Consider the following 16,694-nt stretch of genomic DNA (forward strand, 5'->3'; position numbering starts at 1 on the left):
GCTTCAGAGAAACACAACATACTGAGATTCACTGTGAAGCTTTGAGTAGAAAAAGACAGAAAACAACATGTGGACCCTGGAATGGGAGATTCCATCTTTAAAGGACTGAAGAGGAAGAAGTTTACAAGGAATCATTTAGAAGAGTTTCAAACATCAACTGATTGAATCCATGAATGTGAAAACGTGTTTGTGAGTGAAAGAGACAGACATGTACAGACTGAACTATCTGTTCAACAGTCAGAGTGTTTCTCTAACAGGAGACACTCTTTACACCAACTCAGCACAGGAACACTGAGGAACCAGGATTGAACCAAAACCCAGGATAAAGACTTTGAGTGAATGTGGTGTTGAAGGTGTGGAGGTGGATCAGAGTGTCAGAGGAGACTCTGTAGAAGGACAGAGTGCCAGCAGGACAGTCCACATACACTGCTACTCTGTTAGAGACAGAGGAGGAGGAGGAGGAGGAGGAGGAGATGGATGTATAGCTGTTTTTGTGACAGACATAACGAAGATCTTTATCAGAGCTATATAGCCTCCAGGACTGACTATTCTCTCCAAACAAACAGTCTTTACTGTGTCCTTTCCTTCTGATTCTTCTGTAACTCACTGATATATAAACGTCTCCTCTCCACTCGACCTCCCAGTAACAGCGACCAGTCAGACCATTTCTACACAGCAGCTGAGGATGGAAATCAAATCTGTCTGGATGATCAGGATATGACTGAACCTCCTCCACACGTGTCACCATCCTGTTGTTGTCAGACAGTTGGAGGTTTGTGTTCACTGTGTTTGTGTCGATTGTGAGTTGACAGGAATCTGATGGAGAGAACAAACACAATCCAGCTGCAGTTATTGATCCATCATCTGTTCATTGATTGACACTTTGATGATGACTCCTGACATGATGAAGATGGTTGAATGTGTGCTGCTTTGTTTTCATGAATCCCATTAAAAACACACTTACACTTCCTCAGACCTGGTCTCAACCATCGGACTCCAGCAGGCTCCACCCTGAAAGGAGGAGGGGTCAGAGCAGCACAGTCAGCATGCACACATGGACATTACATGGCTCTCATACACATGAACATTCACAGTGTTCATCAAAGTGAAAGCCCGGGGAAATGAATTATCTGTGGTGTCTGTTTTTTTGTTTTTGTTACAGTTTTTGTTACAGTTTATCTCCATGATGTGAAAGGTCTGTAGGGATGTGTTTGTCCCTCATTCTGGACCTTTACAGGTCCTGGATGGAGGAAAGACAGCACAGATGAGCATCGCTAAAGACCTTATTGTCTGGCCCTGTCATGCTTCAAGACTGAGGTCAACCAGACAGTGATTGATGGAAACAGGACAGACTGGATGATGGCCATTTCTCTAGACTGCACAGGGTTATATCTTTGGATTAGTTCTGACACATTCATCAACACCATATCTCGAGTCATTGGACAAAATATCAGAGTAGAACTGACACACAACACAACGACTACACTACACACTAACTACACACTAACTACAGCCTCCAAACACGCTAAACACCACAAATCTCTAACGTACAGTGGCTTGCAAAAGTATTCGGCCCCCTTGAACTTTTCCACATTTTGTCAAATTACAGCCATAAACATGAATTAATTTTATTGGAATTCCATGTGAAAGACCAATACAAAGTGATGTACATGTGAGAAGTGGAACAAAAATCATACATAATGCCAAACCAGATTCATGTTCACACCGAACGCGATAGAGGCGGCCAGAGCGTCAGGTTTACATGTAAAGTCAAGGGAAAGAGCGCGATGACACACGATTGCGCGTCCGGCGAAAATTCGGAAGCATATTTGCGTCGCGAAAACGCCAAAACTCTTGAAACGCGCGTCAGTGTACCGCGTCTGGCGCGTTTGACTCGCGAAAAAAATCATGCGCGTCAGTTTTTGTGTTGCATTTTGTGCATACGCGTGTTTCGCCTCTTCCACTCGAGTTGGAAAAATCTGAACTCCAGCGTCAAATCGCGCCGCGACAACCAATCAGGAGCCTGGTGACGTGGCTGTAACTAGGTCAAAGGGGCAGATCCAGCCAAAGCCCTTCATTATTCAATGGAGGGAAGGCTAATCAACGCCGTAGCAAACAACCCGGAGCTGTACGACACCAGCTGCTTTGTGTACCGAGACAGGAATATAAAGGACCGAGCTTGGAGGAAGAAATGTGAAGAGATCGGGTAAGTTCATTCATTTCTCTTTTTACATTTTTCACTGACCCGGGGAAGCCGCACAAAAGCTAGCAAGACACCGCTATTTTCCCACTGATGTACAAATACCGTTCTGCTTTTATGCATGTTGTCATATAGGAATATGTTTTGTTTATTAATAAACAGCACACAGTGGTCCCGCTCATCCGTCACTGCCTCGCTTTTTTTTTTTTTTTTTTTTTTTTGCACAGTACAGCATTGCATTCTGCAGCCTGATTGACAAATCTCCTCCGTGCTGTGTCTCCTGCGCTTGTCAAATTTATCATGTTTTGTTTTTATAACCATCACATCCAATAGATAAAACAGCACAAAAACACCCATAACTATGACCCTCATTCGGAAATAGACACCTGCACCGCGAGGGAAAAAGGCGCACGAAAGTGGCAGGCAGATGAAGACAAAACACGGCATAATAATACTTTTACGTTTTAAAATCTACAAAGGTTTGTACTTTGAGAATCAACTTGTGAGAACTGTGACTAATGTTCATGTGTGTGGGGAAAAAGTGTATAAAGTGCGTGGCGAGGGGCTAGTTATTCTGATAACCCCTGCTGCAATAAATGAGGGACCACTGTATATACTTTCTCTATGATTATTGTATTCAACCTGTTAACATTTAATATTGTCTCGATAGAACCAACTGATTCTGCAGCAGAGCATCCCCTGTTGCTTCTCCTTGCTCCCCAGTCCCTGAGCTCCTGCTGCTGCACCCACAGGTATGTAATTGTAGCATCAGATGTACAGCAAGCACTGATAGCTTTTTACTCGGTGGGATTCCCTTGTGATCATCTTTACTAAATATCTACAACTAATCTGATTATATCCTGTTGTTGTTTTTTTTCAATGTTGAAATTAAAATCTAGTAGCAGCCTTCTCATTTCTTTGTGTTTTGTGCTGTTTTACAGGCCCAGAGAGGAGGACAGCTCCGAGGCAGATGAGGGACTGGTCCCGGGACGGTCCATCGGTGGTCCATCCTGGTGTCCCTGAAGAGGCCACGCCAGTCTCCAATGGAGCATTTCCTCCTCATCCTTGTTCCTGCTCTGGAGAGCAGCTGGGTCCTTTTTATTCCAGTCTCTCTGTAAATACTTATATTTTATATATTTATGTTTAATGTTTTTCTGTTTGAGAATTTTAATATTATTTCAAATAAATTTTTATAATGACTAATGTCTCAGTTCTACTACACAGCAAATGTTGGCACATGACTTGACACATGTAGAATTTATTTCATATTATACTAATGACAGAATATACTAATACAGTGGGATGCAAAAGTTTGGGCAACCTTGTTAATAGCCATTATTTTCCTGTATAAATCGTTGGTTGTTACAATAAAAAATGTCAGTTAAATATATCATACAGGAGACACACACAGTGATATTTGAGAAGTGAAAAGAAGTTTACTGGATTTACAAAAAGTGTGCAATAATTGTTTAAACAAAATCAAGCTGGTGCATAAATTTGGGCATCACAAAAAAAGAAATAGAATAAATATTTAGTGTATATCAATGTGTGTGTCTCCTATATGATATATGGGTGCCTTTGTCTGGACGTGCTTCCCATCCAGAGCTCCACAGCAGAGAGGGAAGTTCCAGCGCTCCTGGAATCCCTCTGTGATGGACCGCCAGTCTCCAGGTGAAGGCACAGCCATGAAGTCGTCCACTAGACAGTCCCAGATGGCCGTCGCTACCTGGGGGGTGATCTGGCTCACCGTGGACACACCGACTCTGAAACTGAACGCAATGGTCCTGAAGGAGTCCCCGGTGGCAAGGAACCTGGACAGAATTGTTCAAAATTAGTATTATGTGTACTGCAGTTACAAAATACATTATTCAAATTCCAAAGTACTTTTGTGATGTCAGATTTAAATTACAAAACATGAATCTTACATAAAACATTTTGTAATTATAAGGATAATTACATAATATATATTAGATATAATATAAAACAGTCAGTTGTGTTTTGTTTTAACTTTACCATATCATAATTTGATTGGTAGCAACTTTTACCCCTACAGTGAGCCAATCACTCATAATTCCTGGACATGTCAATCAGGTAGGAATGAAGTAAGACATTAATAGAAATAAAGAGTTGTATGTTGACATGTAGCCCTTTCCTTGCTTAAATCATTGTTAATATTTTTGAAAAATTAACCTGTGATAAGACACAGCTTATCAAGATAGAATATGCTAGATAGAACCATATAACTAAAGATGAACCAAACTGTTCACAATTTCATCTAGCTCTCAGATTTAAGAAAGGCTGCTGACCCCTGTTATAGAGTCTGACAGCTGCAAGGATTATATACAAGTGTTCAACCATACCAGAATTAAACCAGGTCTAAATAAAAAAAAAAAGGAGTATCACTACAAAGATTACCAACAGTGGTCCTCATACCACAGTTTGATATCAGCAAACACAGAGAGCATACATTGATAGACACCACAGCCATGCTATCAATGCAAACACTGATAACAGCATAAATCGAATTAAATCGGGACTTGATGAGACCTTTCAAGTATCACTAGAAATATTATAAACAGTCGTCTCCATACCACAGTTTGCTATCAGTAAACACCGACAACATTCACTGATAGCATACCACAGCCATGTTAGCAGTGTATAAACGGATGGTTTAGCATATATTAGCACAGGTATCAATAAAGGACTACCGTATTAAACACTTTTACTAACCTCAGGCAGATGGACAGGCGCTCTGCAGGTGGGATTGAGCGCCTGTAGTTGGTGTCTAGGCGGGCGATTCTGGGACCGACGCGGGACAGCAGGTCCTCAAACTGGGCGAGTGAAAGACGGTGATATCGCTGAAATCGGCCGTCATCCAGGCGCAGCTCCTGGAGCAAGTGGTGAAACTCACCAAACTGCTCACGCCTCTGGAGGACCTGATGGACCCAGGTACGGCGAGGACGTCCTTAACGGGCTGCTCTGCTCTCCACAATAAATAGAGAAGGGAGACTCTCTCTTCAAGCCCTAGCTCGACAGCTGCCATCTAGCAAAGATACCGTCTGGCACAACTTCCGCCCACATTCCTCTCACATTTCCGGTTCACGCGCGTCAAAATATGCAATTTTGCGAGGTGCGAATGTGCACGCGTCAAATTAGGGGCGTTTGGGGCATTTTCGCTCGCGTCTATCGCGTTCGGTGTGAACACACCGTTACTCTGGATGGCATTACCTTGGCCTCCAGTAATGCTGTGAGGAACCTTGGAGTCATTTTTGATCAGGACATGTCCTTCAACGCACATATTGAACGAATATGTAAGACTGCTTTCTTCCATTTGCGCAACATCTCTAAAGTTAGAAATATCCTGTCTCTTAGTGACGCTGAAAAACTAGTTCATGCATTTATTACTTCCAGGCTGGACTACTGTAATTCTTTATTATCAGGAAGTCCTAAAAACTCGCTGAAAAGCCTTCAGCTAATCCAAAATGCTGCAGCAAGAGTCCTGACAGGGACTAGAAAGAGCGAGCATGTTTCTCCTGTTTTGGCTTCCCTTCATTGGCTTGCGGTTAAATCCAGAATTGAATTCAAAATCCTGCTCCTCACATACAAGGTCTTAAATAATCAGGCCCCATCTTATCTTAATGACCATGTAGTACCATATCACCCTATTAGAGCACTTCGCTCTCGCTCTGCAGGCCTACTTGCTGTCCCTAGAGTATTTAAAAGTAGAATGGGAGGGAGAGCCTTTAGTTTTCAAGTCAAGTCAAATCAAGTCATCTTTATTTATATAGCACATTTAAAAGACATCATGTGTCGGCCAAAGTGCTGAACAGGGAATAATATAATGAAAGAATTAAAATAGAAAGAAAACATTTTTTAAAAAATAATTGTAAAACATGTAAAGGTATATAGCATATAATGTAAGTGCAAATATGCACATACATATACAAAACTGTACGCATTCACACACAGGCACACATATGTGAACAAGCATATATACACATACACCACCATCCAGTAAACTAAGATACCAGGTAGACAAATTAAAAAGGATATTAAAGAGATCCGAAAGCCTTGGAAAATAAGTAGGTCTTAAGATTCGATTTAAAGACTTCCAAGGATGAAGAGAATTTTATAAAGGGGGGAAGACTATTCCAGAGTCTCGGGGCGGCAATGGAGAAAGCCCTGTCACCTCTAGATTTGAGCTGTGAGCGTGGAACTGATAAAACCAACTGACTAGAGGAGCGCAGAGATCGAGTGGGTAAGTGCAAGCTAAGAAGATCTGAAATGTACCCTGGAGCCAAACCATGGAGAGCTTTAAAAACAAATAGTAAAACCTTAAAATCGATTCTATGTTTAACCAGTAGCCAATGTAGAGATGCGAGTACTGGAGTAATGTTCTCTCTCTTTCTAGTACCCGTCAGAAGCCTTGCGGCTGCATTTTGAACAAGTTGCAGGCGAGACAGGCTTGAGTGACAAATGCCTAAATAGCGAGAGTTACAATAGTCGAGGCGTGATGATATAAAAGCATGGATCACAGTTTCCAGGTCTTTGGATGACAGGATACTTTTGAGCTTAGAAATGCTCCTGAGTTGGAAAAAACTGCCACGAACGACTGAATTTATTTGTTTGTCCAGCTTGAGAGTGGAATCAAAAATGAAACCAAGATTTTTTACATGGGGATGTACATTAGCTGATAATGGACCCAAATTGTTTCTTATGAGACTAATAGAGCCCTGCTTACCGAAGATTATAATATCGGTTTTGTCATGATTTAGCTTAAGACGGCTCAGAGACATCCAACAATATATGTCGCTAAGACACTCTGAGACTTTCTGCAGTGTACTATCAGCACCTGGTTTTAGAGAGAGGCCCTCTTCTCTCAGGCCCCTCTTCTGTGGAATCAACTTCCAGTTTGGGTTCGGGAGACAGACACTATCTCTACTTTTAAGATTAGGCTTCAAACTTTCCTTTTTGCTAAAGCATATAGTTAGGGCTGGACCAGGTGACCCTGAATCCTCCTTTAGTTATGCTGCAATAGACGTAGGCTGCCGGGGATTCCCATGATGCATTGAGTTTTTCCCTTCCAGTCACCTTTCTCACTCACTATGTGTTAATAGACCTCTCTGCATCGAATCATATCTGTTATTAATCTCTGTCTCTCTTCCACAGCATGTCTTTCATCCTGTTTTCCTTCTTTCACCCCAACCGGTCGCAGCAGATGGCCGCCTCCTGAGCCTGGTTCTGCCGGAGGTTTCTTCCTGTTAAAGGGAGTTTTTCCTTCCCACTGTCGCCAAAGTGCTTGCTCATAGGGGGTCATATGATTGTTGGGTTTTTCTCTGTATCTATTATTGTGCGATCTACTGTACAATATAAAGCACCTTCAGGCGACTTTTAAGATAAGATATGATAAGATAAGATAAGATAAGATAAGATGAAACTTTATTAATCCCTCGGGTGGGTTCCTCTGGGAAATTCGGTTTCCAAAAGCACAGCACCGACAGAAGTTACAGAGCGTGAGCAGAATATTATATATATACACATATAAATACAGAGACATATATAAATAAAATATACGAAGGGGATAAATAGAATAAATAGGAATAAAAAATAAAAATAAAAATACAAGTGAATTGCACATTCCAAGTATTGAAGTCTATTGCACCGTTGACTATTTTTGTTGTGATTTGAGTCATATAAATAAAATTGAATTGAACTGAATTGAAAAAGTAAATTCACCTTTCTCACTCACTATGTGTTATTAGAATCATACTTGTTATTAATCTCTGGCTCTTTTTCACAGTATGTCTTTTGTCCTGTCTTCCTTCTCTCACTGCAACAGGTCACGGCGGATGGCCGACCCTTACTGAGCCTCTGCAGTTTGCATGTGCCTTTATAAATGTCTCTTGTTTTCTGTTTTACTTTGATAGTCTCATGTGCTACGTTAGTGTTTTCAGTTTTGCTTCACCGGCTGTCATTGTGATTGCTCCCAGCTGTGCTCCTGTGTCTTATGCCCTCATTATCCCTCTATTTCAGGCACGTGCGGGGCTGGAGGGGCTTGAGCACCCGCCCCTTTCCTGATGGGTGCCCAAAGTGCCCTTTTGTTGAGGAAACTTTTTAAAAAATTTATTTATTTATTTATTTTAATGTGTGTGTGCGTGCGGAGTCCCGTCTGTGCCAGTGCTGGTTACGATTCGGGAACGAGCTCATAAAGAGCCCATGCATTTTTAGCGGTCCGGAGCTGTAGGAGAAACACAAATTAACTCAGAGACAGACTGATGCGACAAAACCAGTAAGTAGGTGTACAGCGCACACTGTAGTCTATAGCACACGGGAGTATTAGCTTATTACGTACACGTTGGTAAGCTGTCTTGTTGCAACTGACGAACTGAAACAAATGAGCGTGCTGTGTGTGCAACAGCGCGACAAACTTTACCTGTCCTTTTATTAACTGCACAAGTAGTGCTGGTCGTAGCTGCTGGCTAACTGGGTAAGGCTGTCATGGGTCTGTAGCTCTGTCACCGTTTTAGGGAACATATTTAGTTTTAAAGCAAGTTACAGGGCTTTTCCTGCCTTTCTGGGGGGCTTATATTTCACTAAGAATGATCTAATATGCATGTCCACAATTATGGATTATTAAAAACATGCTGTATTTTAAAGAACATACATTAAGAAGCAGATTATATTAGATTAATATTTTAAATAAGACAAAATTTGGATTTTACAGCTGTAAAATTATTGTATCTCTACAGTTTAAAATAATAATAAGCTTTGCCCCTGCACAGAGTGGATAGTGAAACAAATGGAATCATCATAAATACATTATTTCATATTTATTACTTTTTTCCCCTCATTGCTTTATTCTTGTAGCTCTAGTAATAAATAATAAGGGAAGGATTCTGGATCGGCACCATGATGCCCATATTATATACAGTATTCTGAAGAAGGCCTAAATTTTCCCTGTGTGTGTGTGCATGTGTGTGTTTTATTTATATGTTTTTTTAAAAATTATTACTAATGATATAACATTGTCCAGACATCCCTGGTAAGGACATGAGGAGGAAACAGTAGGAGCTGTGTGAGGATACTAAAGGCAGTGGATCCCTCAGCAGCTGGATTACAAAGAGCACAGGTAACATTAACACATGTACCAGTTCTTGGAGAGGTATTCCAGTATAAAAATAATAATAAGCACAACTGGAATGTTTTGCTTCTATAACATTTTTCTGTCATCATTTTATTATAGACTAAGTGCAAGAGTTGTTAGGTGTGGATGGAAAGAAAAAGAGAAGCAGAGTGATTCTCAGGCAGAGCCTAGTTTATTTCTCACAGTTTTTTGTTGCCTTGTGATTCCAAGCGCATTTTGTTATGTTCTTTGCATTTTGTTATTATCTCATGACACTTGTTTAATCAGCTACCATCTCTCCTATGAACTTTTCAATGTCTACAGTCTCAGATCAACACAGCCCTGCCCTCCAGCACTATCAGCAGCAGGAGCAGCAGAAACCCCTCAACAGCAACATTGTACCCATCAGGTAAAACATAGGCTACGTTTGCTTTGCCTTGTCGCCACCTCACAACAGTGATATAGTATGATGTGATCCCATATTAGATTCCTGATGAATGTGTGTTGTTGTTATTCAGCCTGGTTCAGTGTGCCCCTTTTTAACTTTGAGCACCCGCCCCTTTAAACGTCTCTGCACGGCCCTGCTCTATTTGTTTAAGCCCTTTGTCTTGAATGTTTGTTCCTTCATCGTCTGCATATCATCCATATTTATTATGTTCAAGGTTTCACGTGTCGTGTTCCACATCTCAGGTCTTTAGTTACTTTTTACTTGTTTCTAGTTTCCTCTCTGTTTAGGTTTTGTTATTTTCATCTTTGTATTCCTGTTTTTGTTTATGGTTTTGTGCTGCCTCAATAAAGGGCACGTTTTCAGTTAAAGTCCTTGTGAGTGTCTGCATTTTGGTCCTATCTCTCTTCACTCCACACATCTGCCTCAGCAGCCATGACAGTATGATCCAGCTATACTATGGACCCAGCAGACATGGATTAGTATGAGCAGCAGCAGGCAAGGCTCTCACAGCTGGAGGAAGAGCTCAGGTGAAAGTCATGGGGTATCCCTGACTACGAGCACACTTTCCACAGGACTCATTTTGCTCACTGGATAGGGGGGTCCCTAGAAACACCATGTTTCTCCTCCTGCTACTCAGCCAGTACCCAAGCCTCAGCAACTTTAAGTGGGAATACTCAGGGTTTCCTCACACTCATTCTCTCCAGCCTTGGTGTCACTCATGGCTCCCACGCTGCCACCTGTCCCTGTTAAGGCTCAGGCGAGCCGCTCCAGCACTTTCTTGTTTTTGCTGGGGGTTCAGGAGAGGAGATTCAGCACTTACTTGTGTGCGCTAGAGGCTCAGGCAAGCCTGTCTAGCAACCTTCCTTGCCAGCTGGAGCCTCAGGAGAGCCTGTCCAGCAAACCTTCCTTGCCAGCTGGGGGCTGAAGGAGAGCCTGCCCAGCAACCTTCCCCGCCAGCTGGGGGCTCAGGAGAGCCGCTCCAGCACTCCCTCATGTCAGCTGGAGGCTCCGAAGAGTGTGTCCAGCCATCGCCTGCAGCTTCACCATCTGCTGTGTCCAATGGCAGCTCTGGAGAGTCTGTTCAGCACAGCCTGCACATCAACGTCCAGCACAGCCTGCATGTCCACATTCATCTACCCCACCACACCATCACGGCCACTTTCCAGGCCATTAACAGAGGATCTTCCCCATCATGGGTGGCCTCCTAAACTCATTCGCTGGTGCCACTGCCCCCTGAACTGATTCATCACTGCCTGACCTGCTCGGGAGCAAATGTCGCTACTGCTTCCCATGTGCTCAACTCCCGGTACTATGTTTTTCTTCATTTTCAACTCTGTTTTGCCTTTCACCTTTGCTTATGTCTTTGCCATTACAAAAATCTGTAGTGTGTGTGCATTTACAAGATAGAAGCAAACTGAATATAATACTACTGTTAATTAATCTAATCATAAGTATAGCCTTGAAAAACCCTGTAGAAAACCCCCCCAAAACAACCTTTCCCATTCATCATTTCTCAGTTTCTGATTGTCATTTCAGGATTGAATGATTTCCTGATGAGTCATCAAAAATCTCATTTTATTGTAGCTTTGATGAAACAGATTAGCATTATTAGTATCAGCCAATCTAGGGGCAGTGATAGGTCATGAATTCATTATCAATACATGGCTTACTGTTAAATGATTTATATTAAGATTCTCAATCTTTCACACAGAGCATTTCACCTGTTTATGTAGTCCATTTCCACCATCACTCGTCATCTCCCTCAGTTCAAAGTTCCAAACATATTACCTGTCCCACAGACCGGTCTAGGGTCATCCAGCTTTTCAGTCTGTCTCCCATTCTCATTTCTTATTTTGCAAATGACCAATTTTTTCTATCAGACATGATCGCCATACCTGAGAGTGTCCAGTCTCCAGCCTGGATCCTTCAGTCTAGCCGACAGCAGCTTCATTCCTGACCTCCCTGGATGATTGTAGCTCAGGTCCAGCTCTCTCAGATGGGAGGGGTTGGAACTCAGAGCTGAGGCCAGAGAAGTACAGCCTTCCTCTGTGATCATACAGCCTGACAGACTGCAGACACAAAATCTAACTGTGAACACTTAACTATAGATTTTTTTTTCACACACATTCATATTAGTTTAGGTTTATTTTTGTGGTGAAGATTGGCCTCATTTTTACAGTGACAATTACAAACAAGTATGAAAGGGATATATAAATTATAGATCTCAAATACTTATAAAATTATCAAACAAAATTACAATTATTTTTATTAAAATGCAGCCAATGCCTCTGGTGTTCATTTTTACAACTATTTACAAAAGAATCAGGTATCAAAGTGTGATTATACAAGGGTTAACCTCCTAGGCTGTAATTTATTTCAGATTTTAAATGAATACTCACCTGAGAAATTCTACTTTACAACTTGAACATTTGAGTCCTGCAGAGAGAAGCTTCACTCCTGAATCCTCCAGGTCATTGTTACTCAGGTCCAGCTCTCTTAGATTAGAAGACTGAGTGCTGAGAACTGAGGACAGAGCTTCACAGCTTCTCTCTGACAAGTTACAGCCACTTAGTCTGAAAAAATAAAAGACAATCTATAAAATACTCATGTAAAGTTTGTTTATAGCCACCCAGTCTGAAACCACAAAGTTATTGGGGATCATTTACAACTTTGAAAGTAGACAAGAGAATAAAAATGTTCCTGCACTTTTTAAAATTTAAATCTAAAAAAGACAGGACATTCAGCTCTTAGTTAGATAAGTTAGTAATGAGTAAGGGCCGACTACTGAGTTAGGGTTGTTGCTTTAATTTAGTGTATTGTATTGTGAATTTGACAAGTCATCTCCAAAGGTTGATTCTGTTCATCTGGATGTGCCGTTCTCAGTGGGAGAAATGTTTCATCACTCATCCAAGCAACTTCTTCAGTCTCAGCTGACTGCAGGTTTCCCCAGCCTTATAAAGAGTACATTTGTATAATGACTGAAACCAGCCCACTGGCCATTGATCAGTGGTATTTGATCAGTGGTTGTTGATCAATGCTCATGAGAATTTGCATAATCATGATGAAGTAACTAACCTCACAGCCAATTGTTCCTTCAGTGGGCTGGTTTCAGTCATTATGCAAATGTACTGCTGATAAGGTTGGGGAAACCTGCAGTCATCTGAGACTGAAGAAGTCACTTGGATGAGTGATGAAACGTTTCTTCCACTGAAAACACCACGCCCTTGGAGAAGACTCTCCTGAGTTTTTCAGATACACCGGCTACATAGGGAATGACAATGTTGTTGCGTTTGTCTTTCTGATCCTCCCTAGTTGGTGTCTGATGTTCTTTTCTGTGCATCTTTGCTGAGTTGATGAAAGCCCAATTAGGATAAGCGCATGTTTTGAGAGTTTCCTTTACGTGTGTGTTCCTTCTTTTCCTTTCAGGCTTAGAGGGAACATTTTCTGCCCGGTGCTGTAAGGTCCTGATCACTCCAAGTTTGTGTTCCAGAGGGTGGTGGGAGTCAAAGAGGAGGTACTGCTCCATGTGTGTGGGCTTCCGGTAAACTTCAATGTTGAGGTTGCCATTTTAGTCAATGCATACAGCGCAGTCCAGGAAAGGCAAACAGTTATTCATTGTCTTCCATGGTGAACTTGATGTTTTTATCCACAGCGTTGATGTGACCAGTGAAGGATTCCACTTCTTGTGTTTTGATTTTTACCTAGGTGTCGTCTACATATCTGTACCAGTGGCTGGGTACTCTGCCTTTAAACGAGCCAAGAGCCTTTCTTTCCACTTCCTCCATGTAAAGGTTGGCTACAATAGGTGACACCAGGGAGCCCATGGCACATCCATGTTTTTGTCTGTAGAAACCCTCATTGTATTTGAGATATGTGGTGGTAAGGCAGAGGTCTAACAGTGTGCAAAACTGATAGGGGGTAAAGTTGGTTCTGTCTTTCAAGGACTGGCACAGCGGCCAGGGAAGCAGAAGAACATCACATCAAGAAGGCCCTGAGTAAATGTGGTTATCCCAGCTGGACTATTGTCAAAGCTGGGAAGGTGCCAAAAGAAAGCTCCAGCCAATCCAGGACAGAAGGACAACCGCTGTCTAAGCAAAAACCTGTAGTGATCCCGCATGTGTCAGGAGTATCGGAGCAGTTTAGAGCCATTTTTTCTAAACACCGTGTCTCTGTGGCTTTTAAACCCCAAAACACGCTGCGCCAAATATTGGTCCACCCCCGACACAAAACGTAGTGTACGCTGTTAAGTGCCAGGAGGCATGGCAGGATTTATACATCGGGGAAACCAAACAACCTCTGGCGAAGTGGATGGCACAACACAGAAGAGCCACTTCGTCAGGCCAGGACTGTCCAGTCTATTTACAACTACAGGCCAGTGGACACTTTTTCAATGACAAGGATGTACACATCCTGGACAGGGAGGAACGCTGGTTTGAGCGCGGAGTCAAGGAGGCCGTTGACGTGAAAAGGGAAAGACCATCTCTGAATTGAGGAGTGGGTCTAAGGGTACATCTTTCACCATCTTGCAATGCTGTGATTGCAGAAATTCCCCAACTCTGTGAATGGTACTCATAGTCATTGATCAGTTGTCTTTGATCAGTGAGTTTTGGTCAGTGGTTGTTGATCAATGGTCATGAGAATTTGCATAATTAAGATTAAGGAACTGACCTCTCAGCCCATTGTTCCTTCAGTGGGCTGGTTTCAGTCATTATGCAAATGTACTGGTTATAAGACTGGGGAAACCTGCAGTCAGCTGAGACTGAAGAAGTCACTTGGATGAGTGATGAAACGTTTCTCCCACTGAAAATGCTACGTTCAAATGAACAGAATCAACTTTTGTAGATTTACTTACCTGGATGATTGAGAATGCATCAAAACGTCTGTACCTGCTTCGGAGACTCAGGTCGTTTGGAGTGGAGGGCCCACTCCTGAAGACCTTCTATGACTCTGTGGTGGCCTCAGCCATCTTTTATGGTGTGGTCTGCTGGGGGGGCAGCATCTCTGCTGGGGACAGGAAGAGACTGAACAGGCTGATCCGAAGGGCCAGCTCTGTTCTAGGATGCCCTCTGGACCCAGTGGAGGTGGTGAGTGACAGGAGAATGGTGGCTAAGCTGTCATCCCTGTTGGACAACATCTCCCACCCCATGCATGAGACTGTGACAGCACTGAGCAGCTCCTTCAGTGGGAGACTGCGGCACCCACGGTGTGGGACGGAGAGATTTCGCAGGTCTTTCCTCCCACTGCTGTCAGACTCTACAATAAAGACTTTTTTGCAGCTGATCAAACACACAAACCCACACATGTGCAATAAGACTGCTATACGTGCAATTCTTCTTCTGACGAAGTTGTGTTTTTGTATTTTCCTACTCAGTTGTATATAGTATTTGTATTTCTATTTTATTCTATTGTATATATTATTCTATTCTATTTTATTCTATTGTATATAGTATTTTATTTTATTTTATTGTATTTTATTGCATTCCAGTGTTTTCTAATTTTTGCTACATAACTTTGCACTTTTGCTGTAACAAAACAAATTTCCCACCTGTGGGACTAATAAAGGCCATCTTATCTTATCTTATCTTCCAAGGAGCTATCTTTTTGTAATCGTTTTCTGACAGTCTCCACTGCCTCCATGGTTGGTATGCAAGTGAAGAGAGACTACATCAAAAGACACCATGGTTTCATCTGGATCCAGGGTGAGTTTCTGGACCTAGTTGGTGGAGTTCTTGATGTGATGTGGAGTATTCATCACTAGAGGTGCTAGGATGATAGTGTTTCAAAATGTTGTAAGTGGCTGAGTTTATGCTGCTGAAAATGGGTCTGAGTGGGACACCTTCTTTGTGAATCTTAGGAAGTCCGTAAATGCAGGGTATGGCATCCCCTGTGTATAGGTGATGATATGTAGGGCGGTCCATGATTTTGTCCCTTTCAAGGTCTTGAAGACAAGCTATAACTTTCTTCTTGTAGCTGCTCGTGCGGTCTTGCTTTAAGGCTTCGTAGGTATTGTTGATCTTTGAGTGGTAATCCTTTGTGTTTAGAACCACAGTCCACCTTCCTATGTCAGCTGGTAATATGGTGATGTTGTGGTCTTTGGTCAGGGAAGCAACAGTCTTCTTTTCTTGTATGGTGAGGTTAGACGGAGGGACTTTGGCACTGGAGAGGATGGCTGAAACTTTCATTCTGATTTGCCCTGCTTCTGTTTGTGATAATCTATTAATCCATATGGCGGCTTTTCTGGCTGTGATAAGGTCAACTATGGGCAGCTGTTGAGGATAAATGGCAAAATTGAGTCCTTTGGCTCACTCCAGTCCACGATGTGAGTCAGTGGATGTGAGTGGGCCCACTCACAACCTGGGCTATCTGACCTCAGGAAATCATATGATAGGGTGGGGCTAGGTTTCACATTAAGCTCTTGGGGGTGACACTCCCACAGGGCTTAAATGTGGATTTCTCCACCATTTGACCCTAGAACTGAAGAAGCTACTCGGATGAGAGGTGAAATGTCTTCATGCAACTTAAAGAAATCCAGATGCTTTTTCCCTTCCAAGCTCCTTAGACTATGATGACCTGGATGACTGAGAACTTTCACAGACATCATTGAATTGTCCTTATTTTTCTTTTCATTCAAATTTATTTATTGGGAGTTACTGATTTTTACCTGTGGATCCAAAATATTCATAACGGATACATTCACAAATGTTTAAAAAACATTGACACTTTCAGGTGCTATGAAATATTAAACTTATCATATATTTGACTGTAAGAACAGCAGATCATTTCATGTAGTATGTGTGGGGAGAGGGGTTATTTTTTGTTTTGTTTTTAATATACAACAACAAAAAAACAAAGTTTTGATAATTTAAATTTTACACACATGCTTCCTTTTTAATTAAAATTGAACACTCATTAAATCAGCCATT

The 16,694-nt window shown here is 42.0% G+C and overlaps 1 pseudogene; it reads right to left on the reverse strand.

Annotated features, from left to right (window-relative positions):
* Window positions 1-277: 277 nt before the first annotated feature.
* LOC120435089 overlaps window positions 278-16,694 on the reverse strand; it is a 123,767-nt pseudogene continuing 107,350 nt past the window's right edge.

Source organism: Oreochromis aureus, linkage group 3, assembly GCF_013358895.1.
Source record: "Oreochromis aureus strain Israel breed Guangdong linkage group 3, ZZ_aureus, whole genome shotgun sequence".
NCBI classification, from domain to species: Eukaryota; Metazoa; Chordata; class Actinopteri; order Cichliformes; family Cichlidae; genus Oreochromis; species Oreochromis aureus.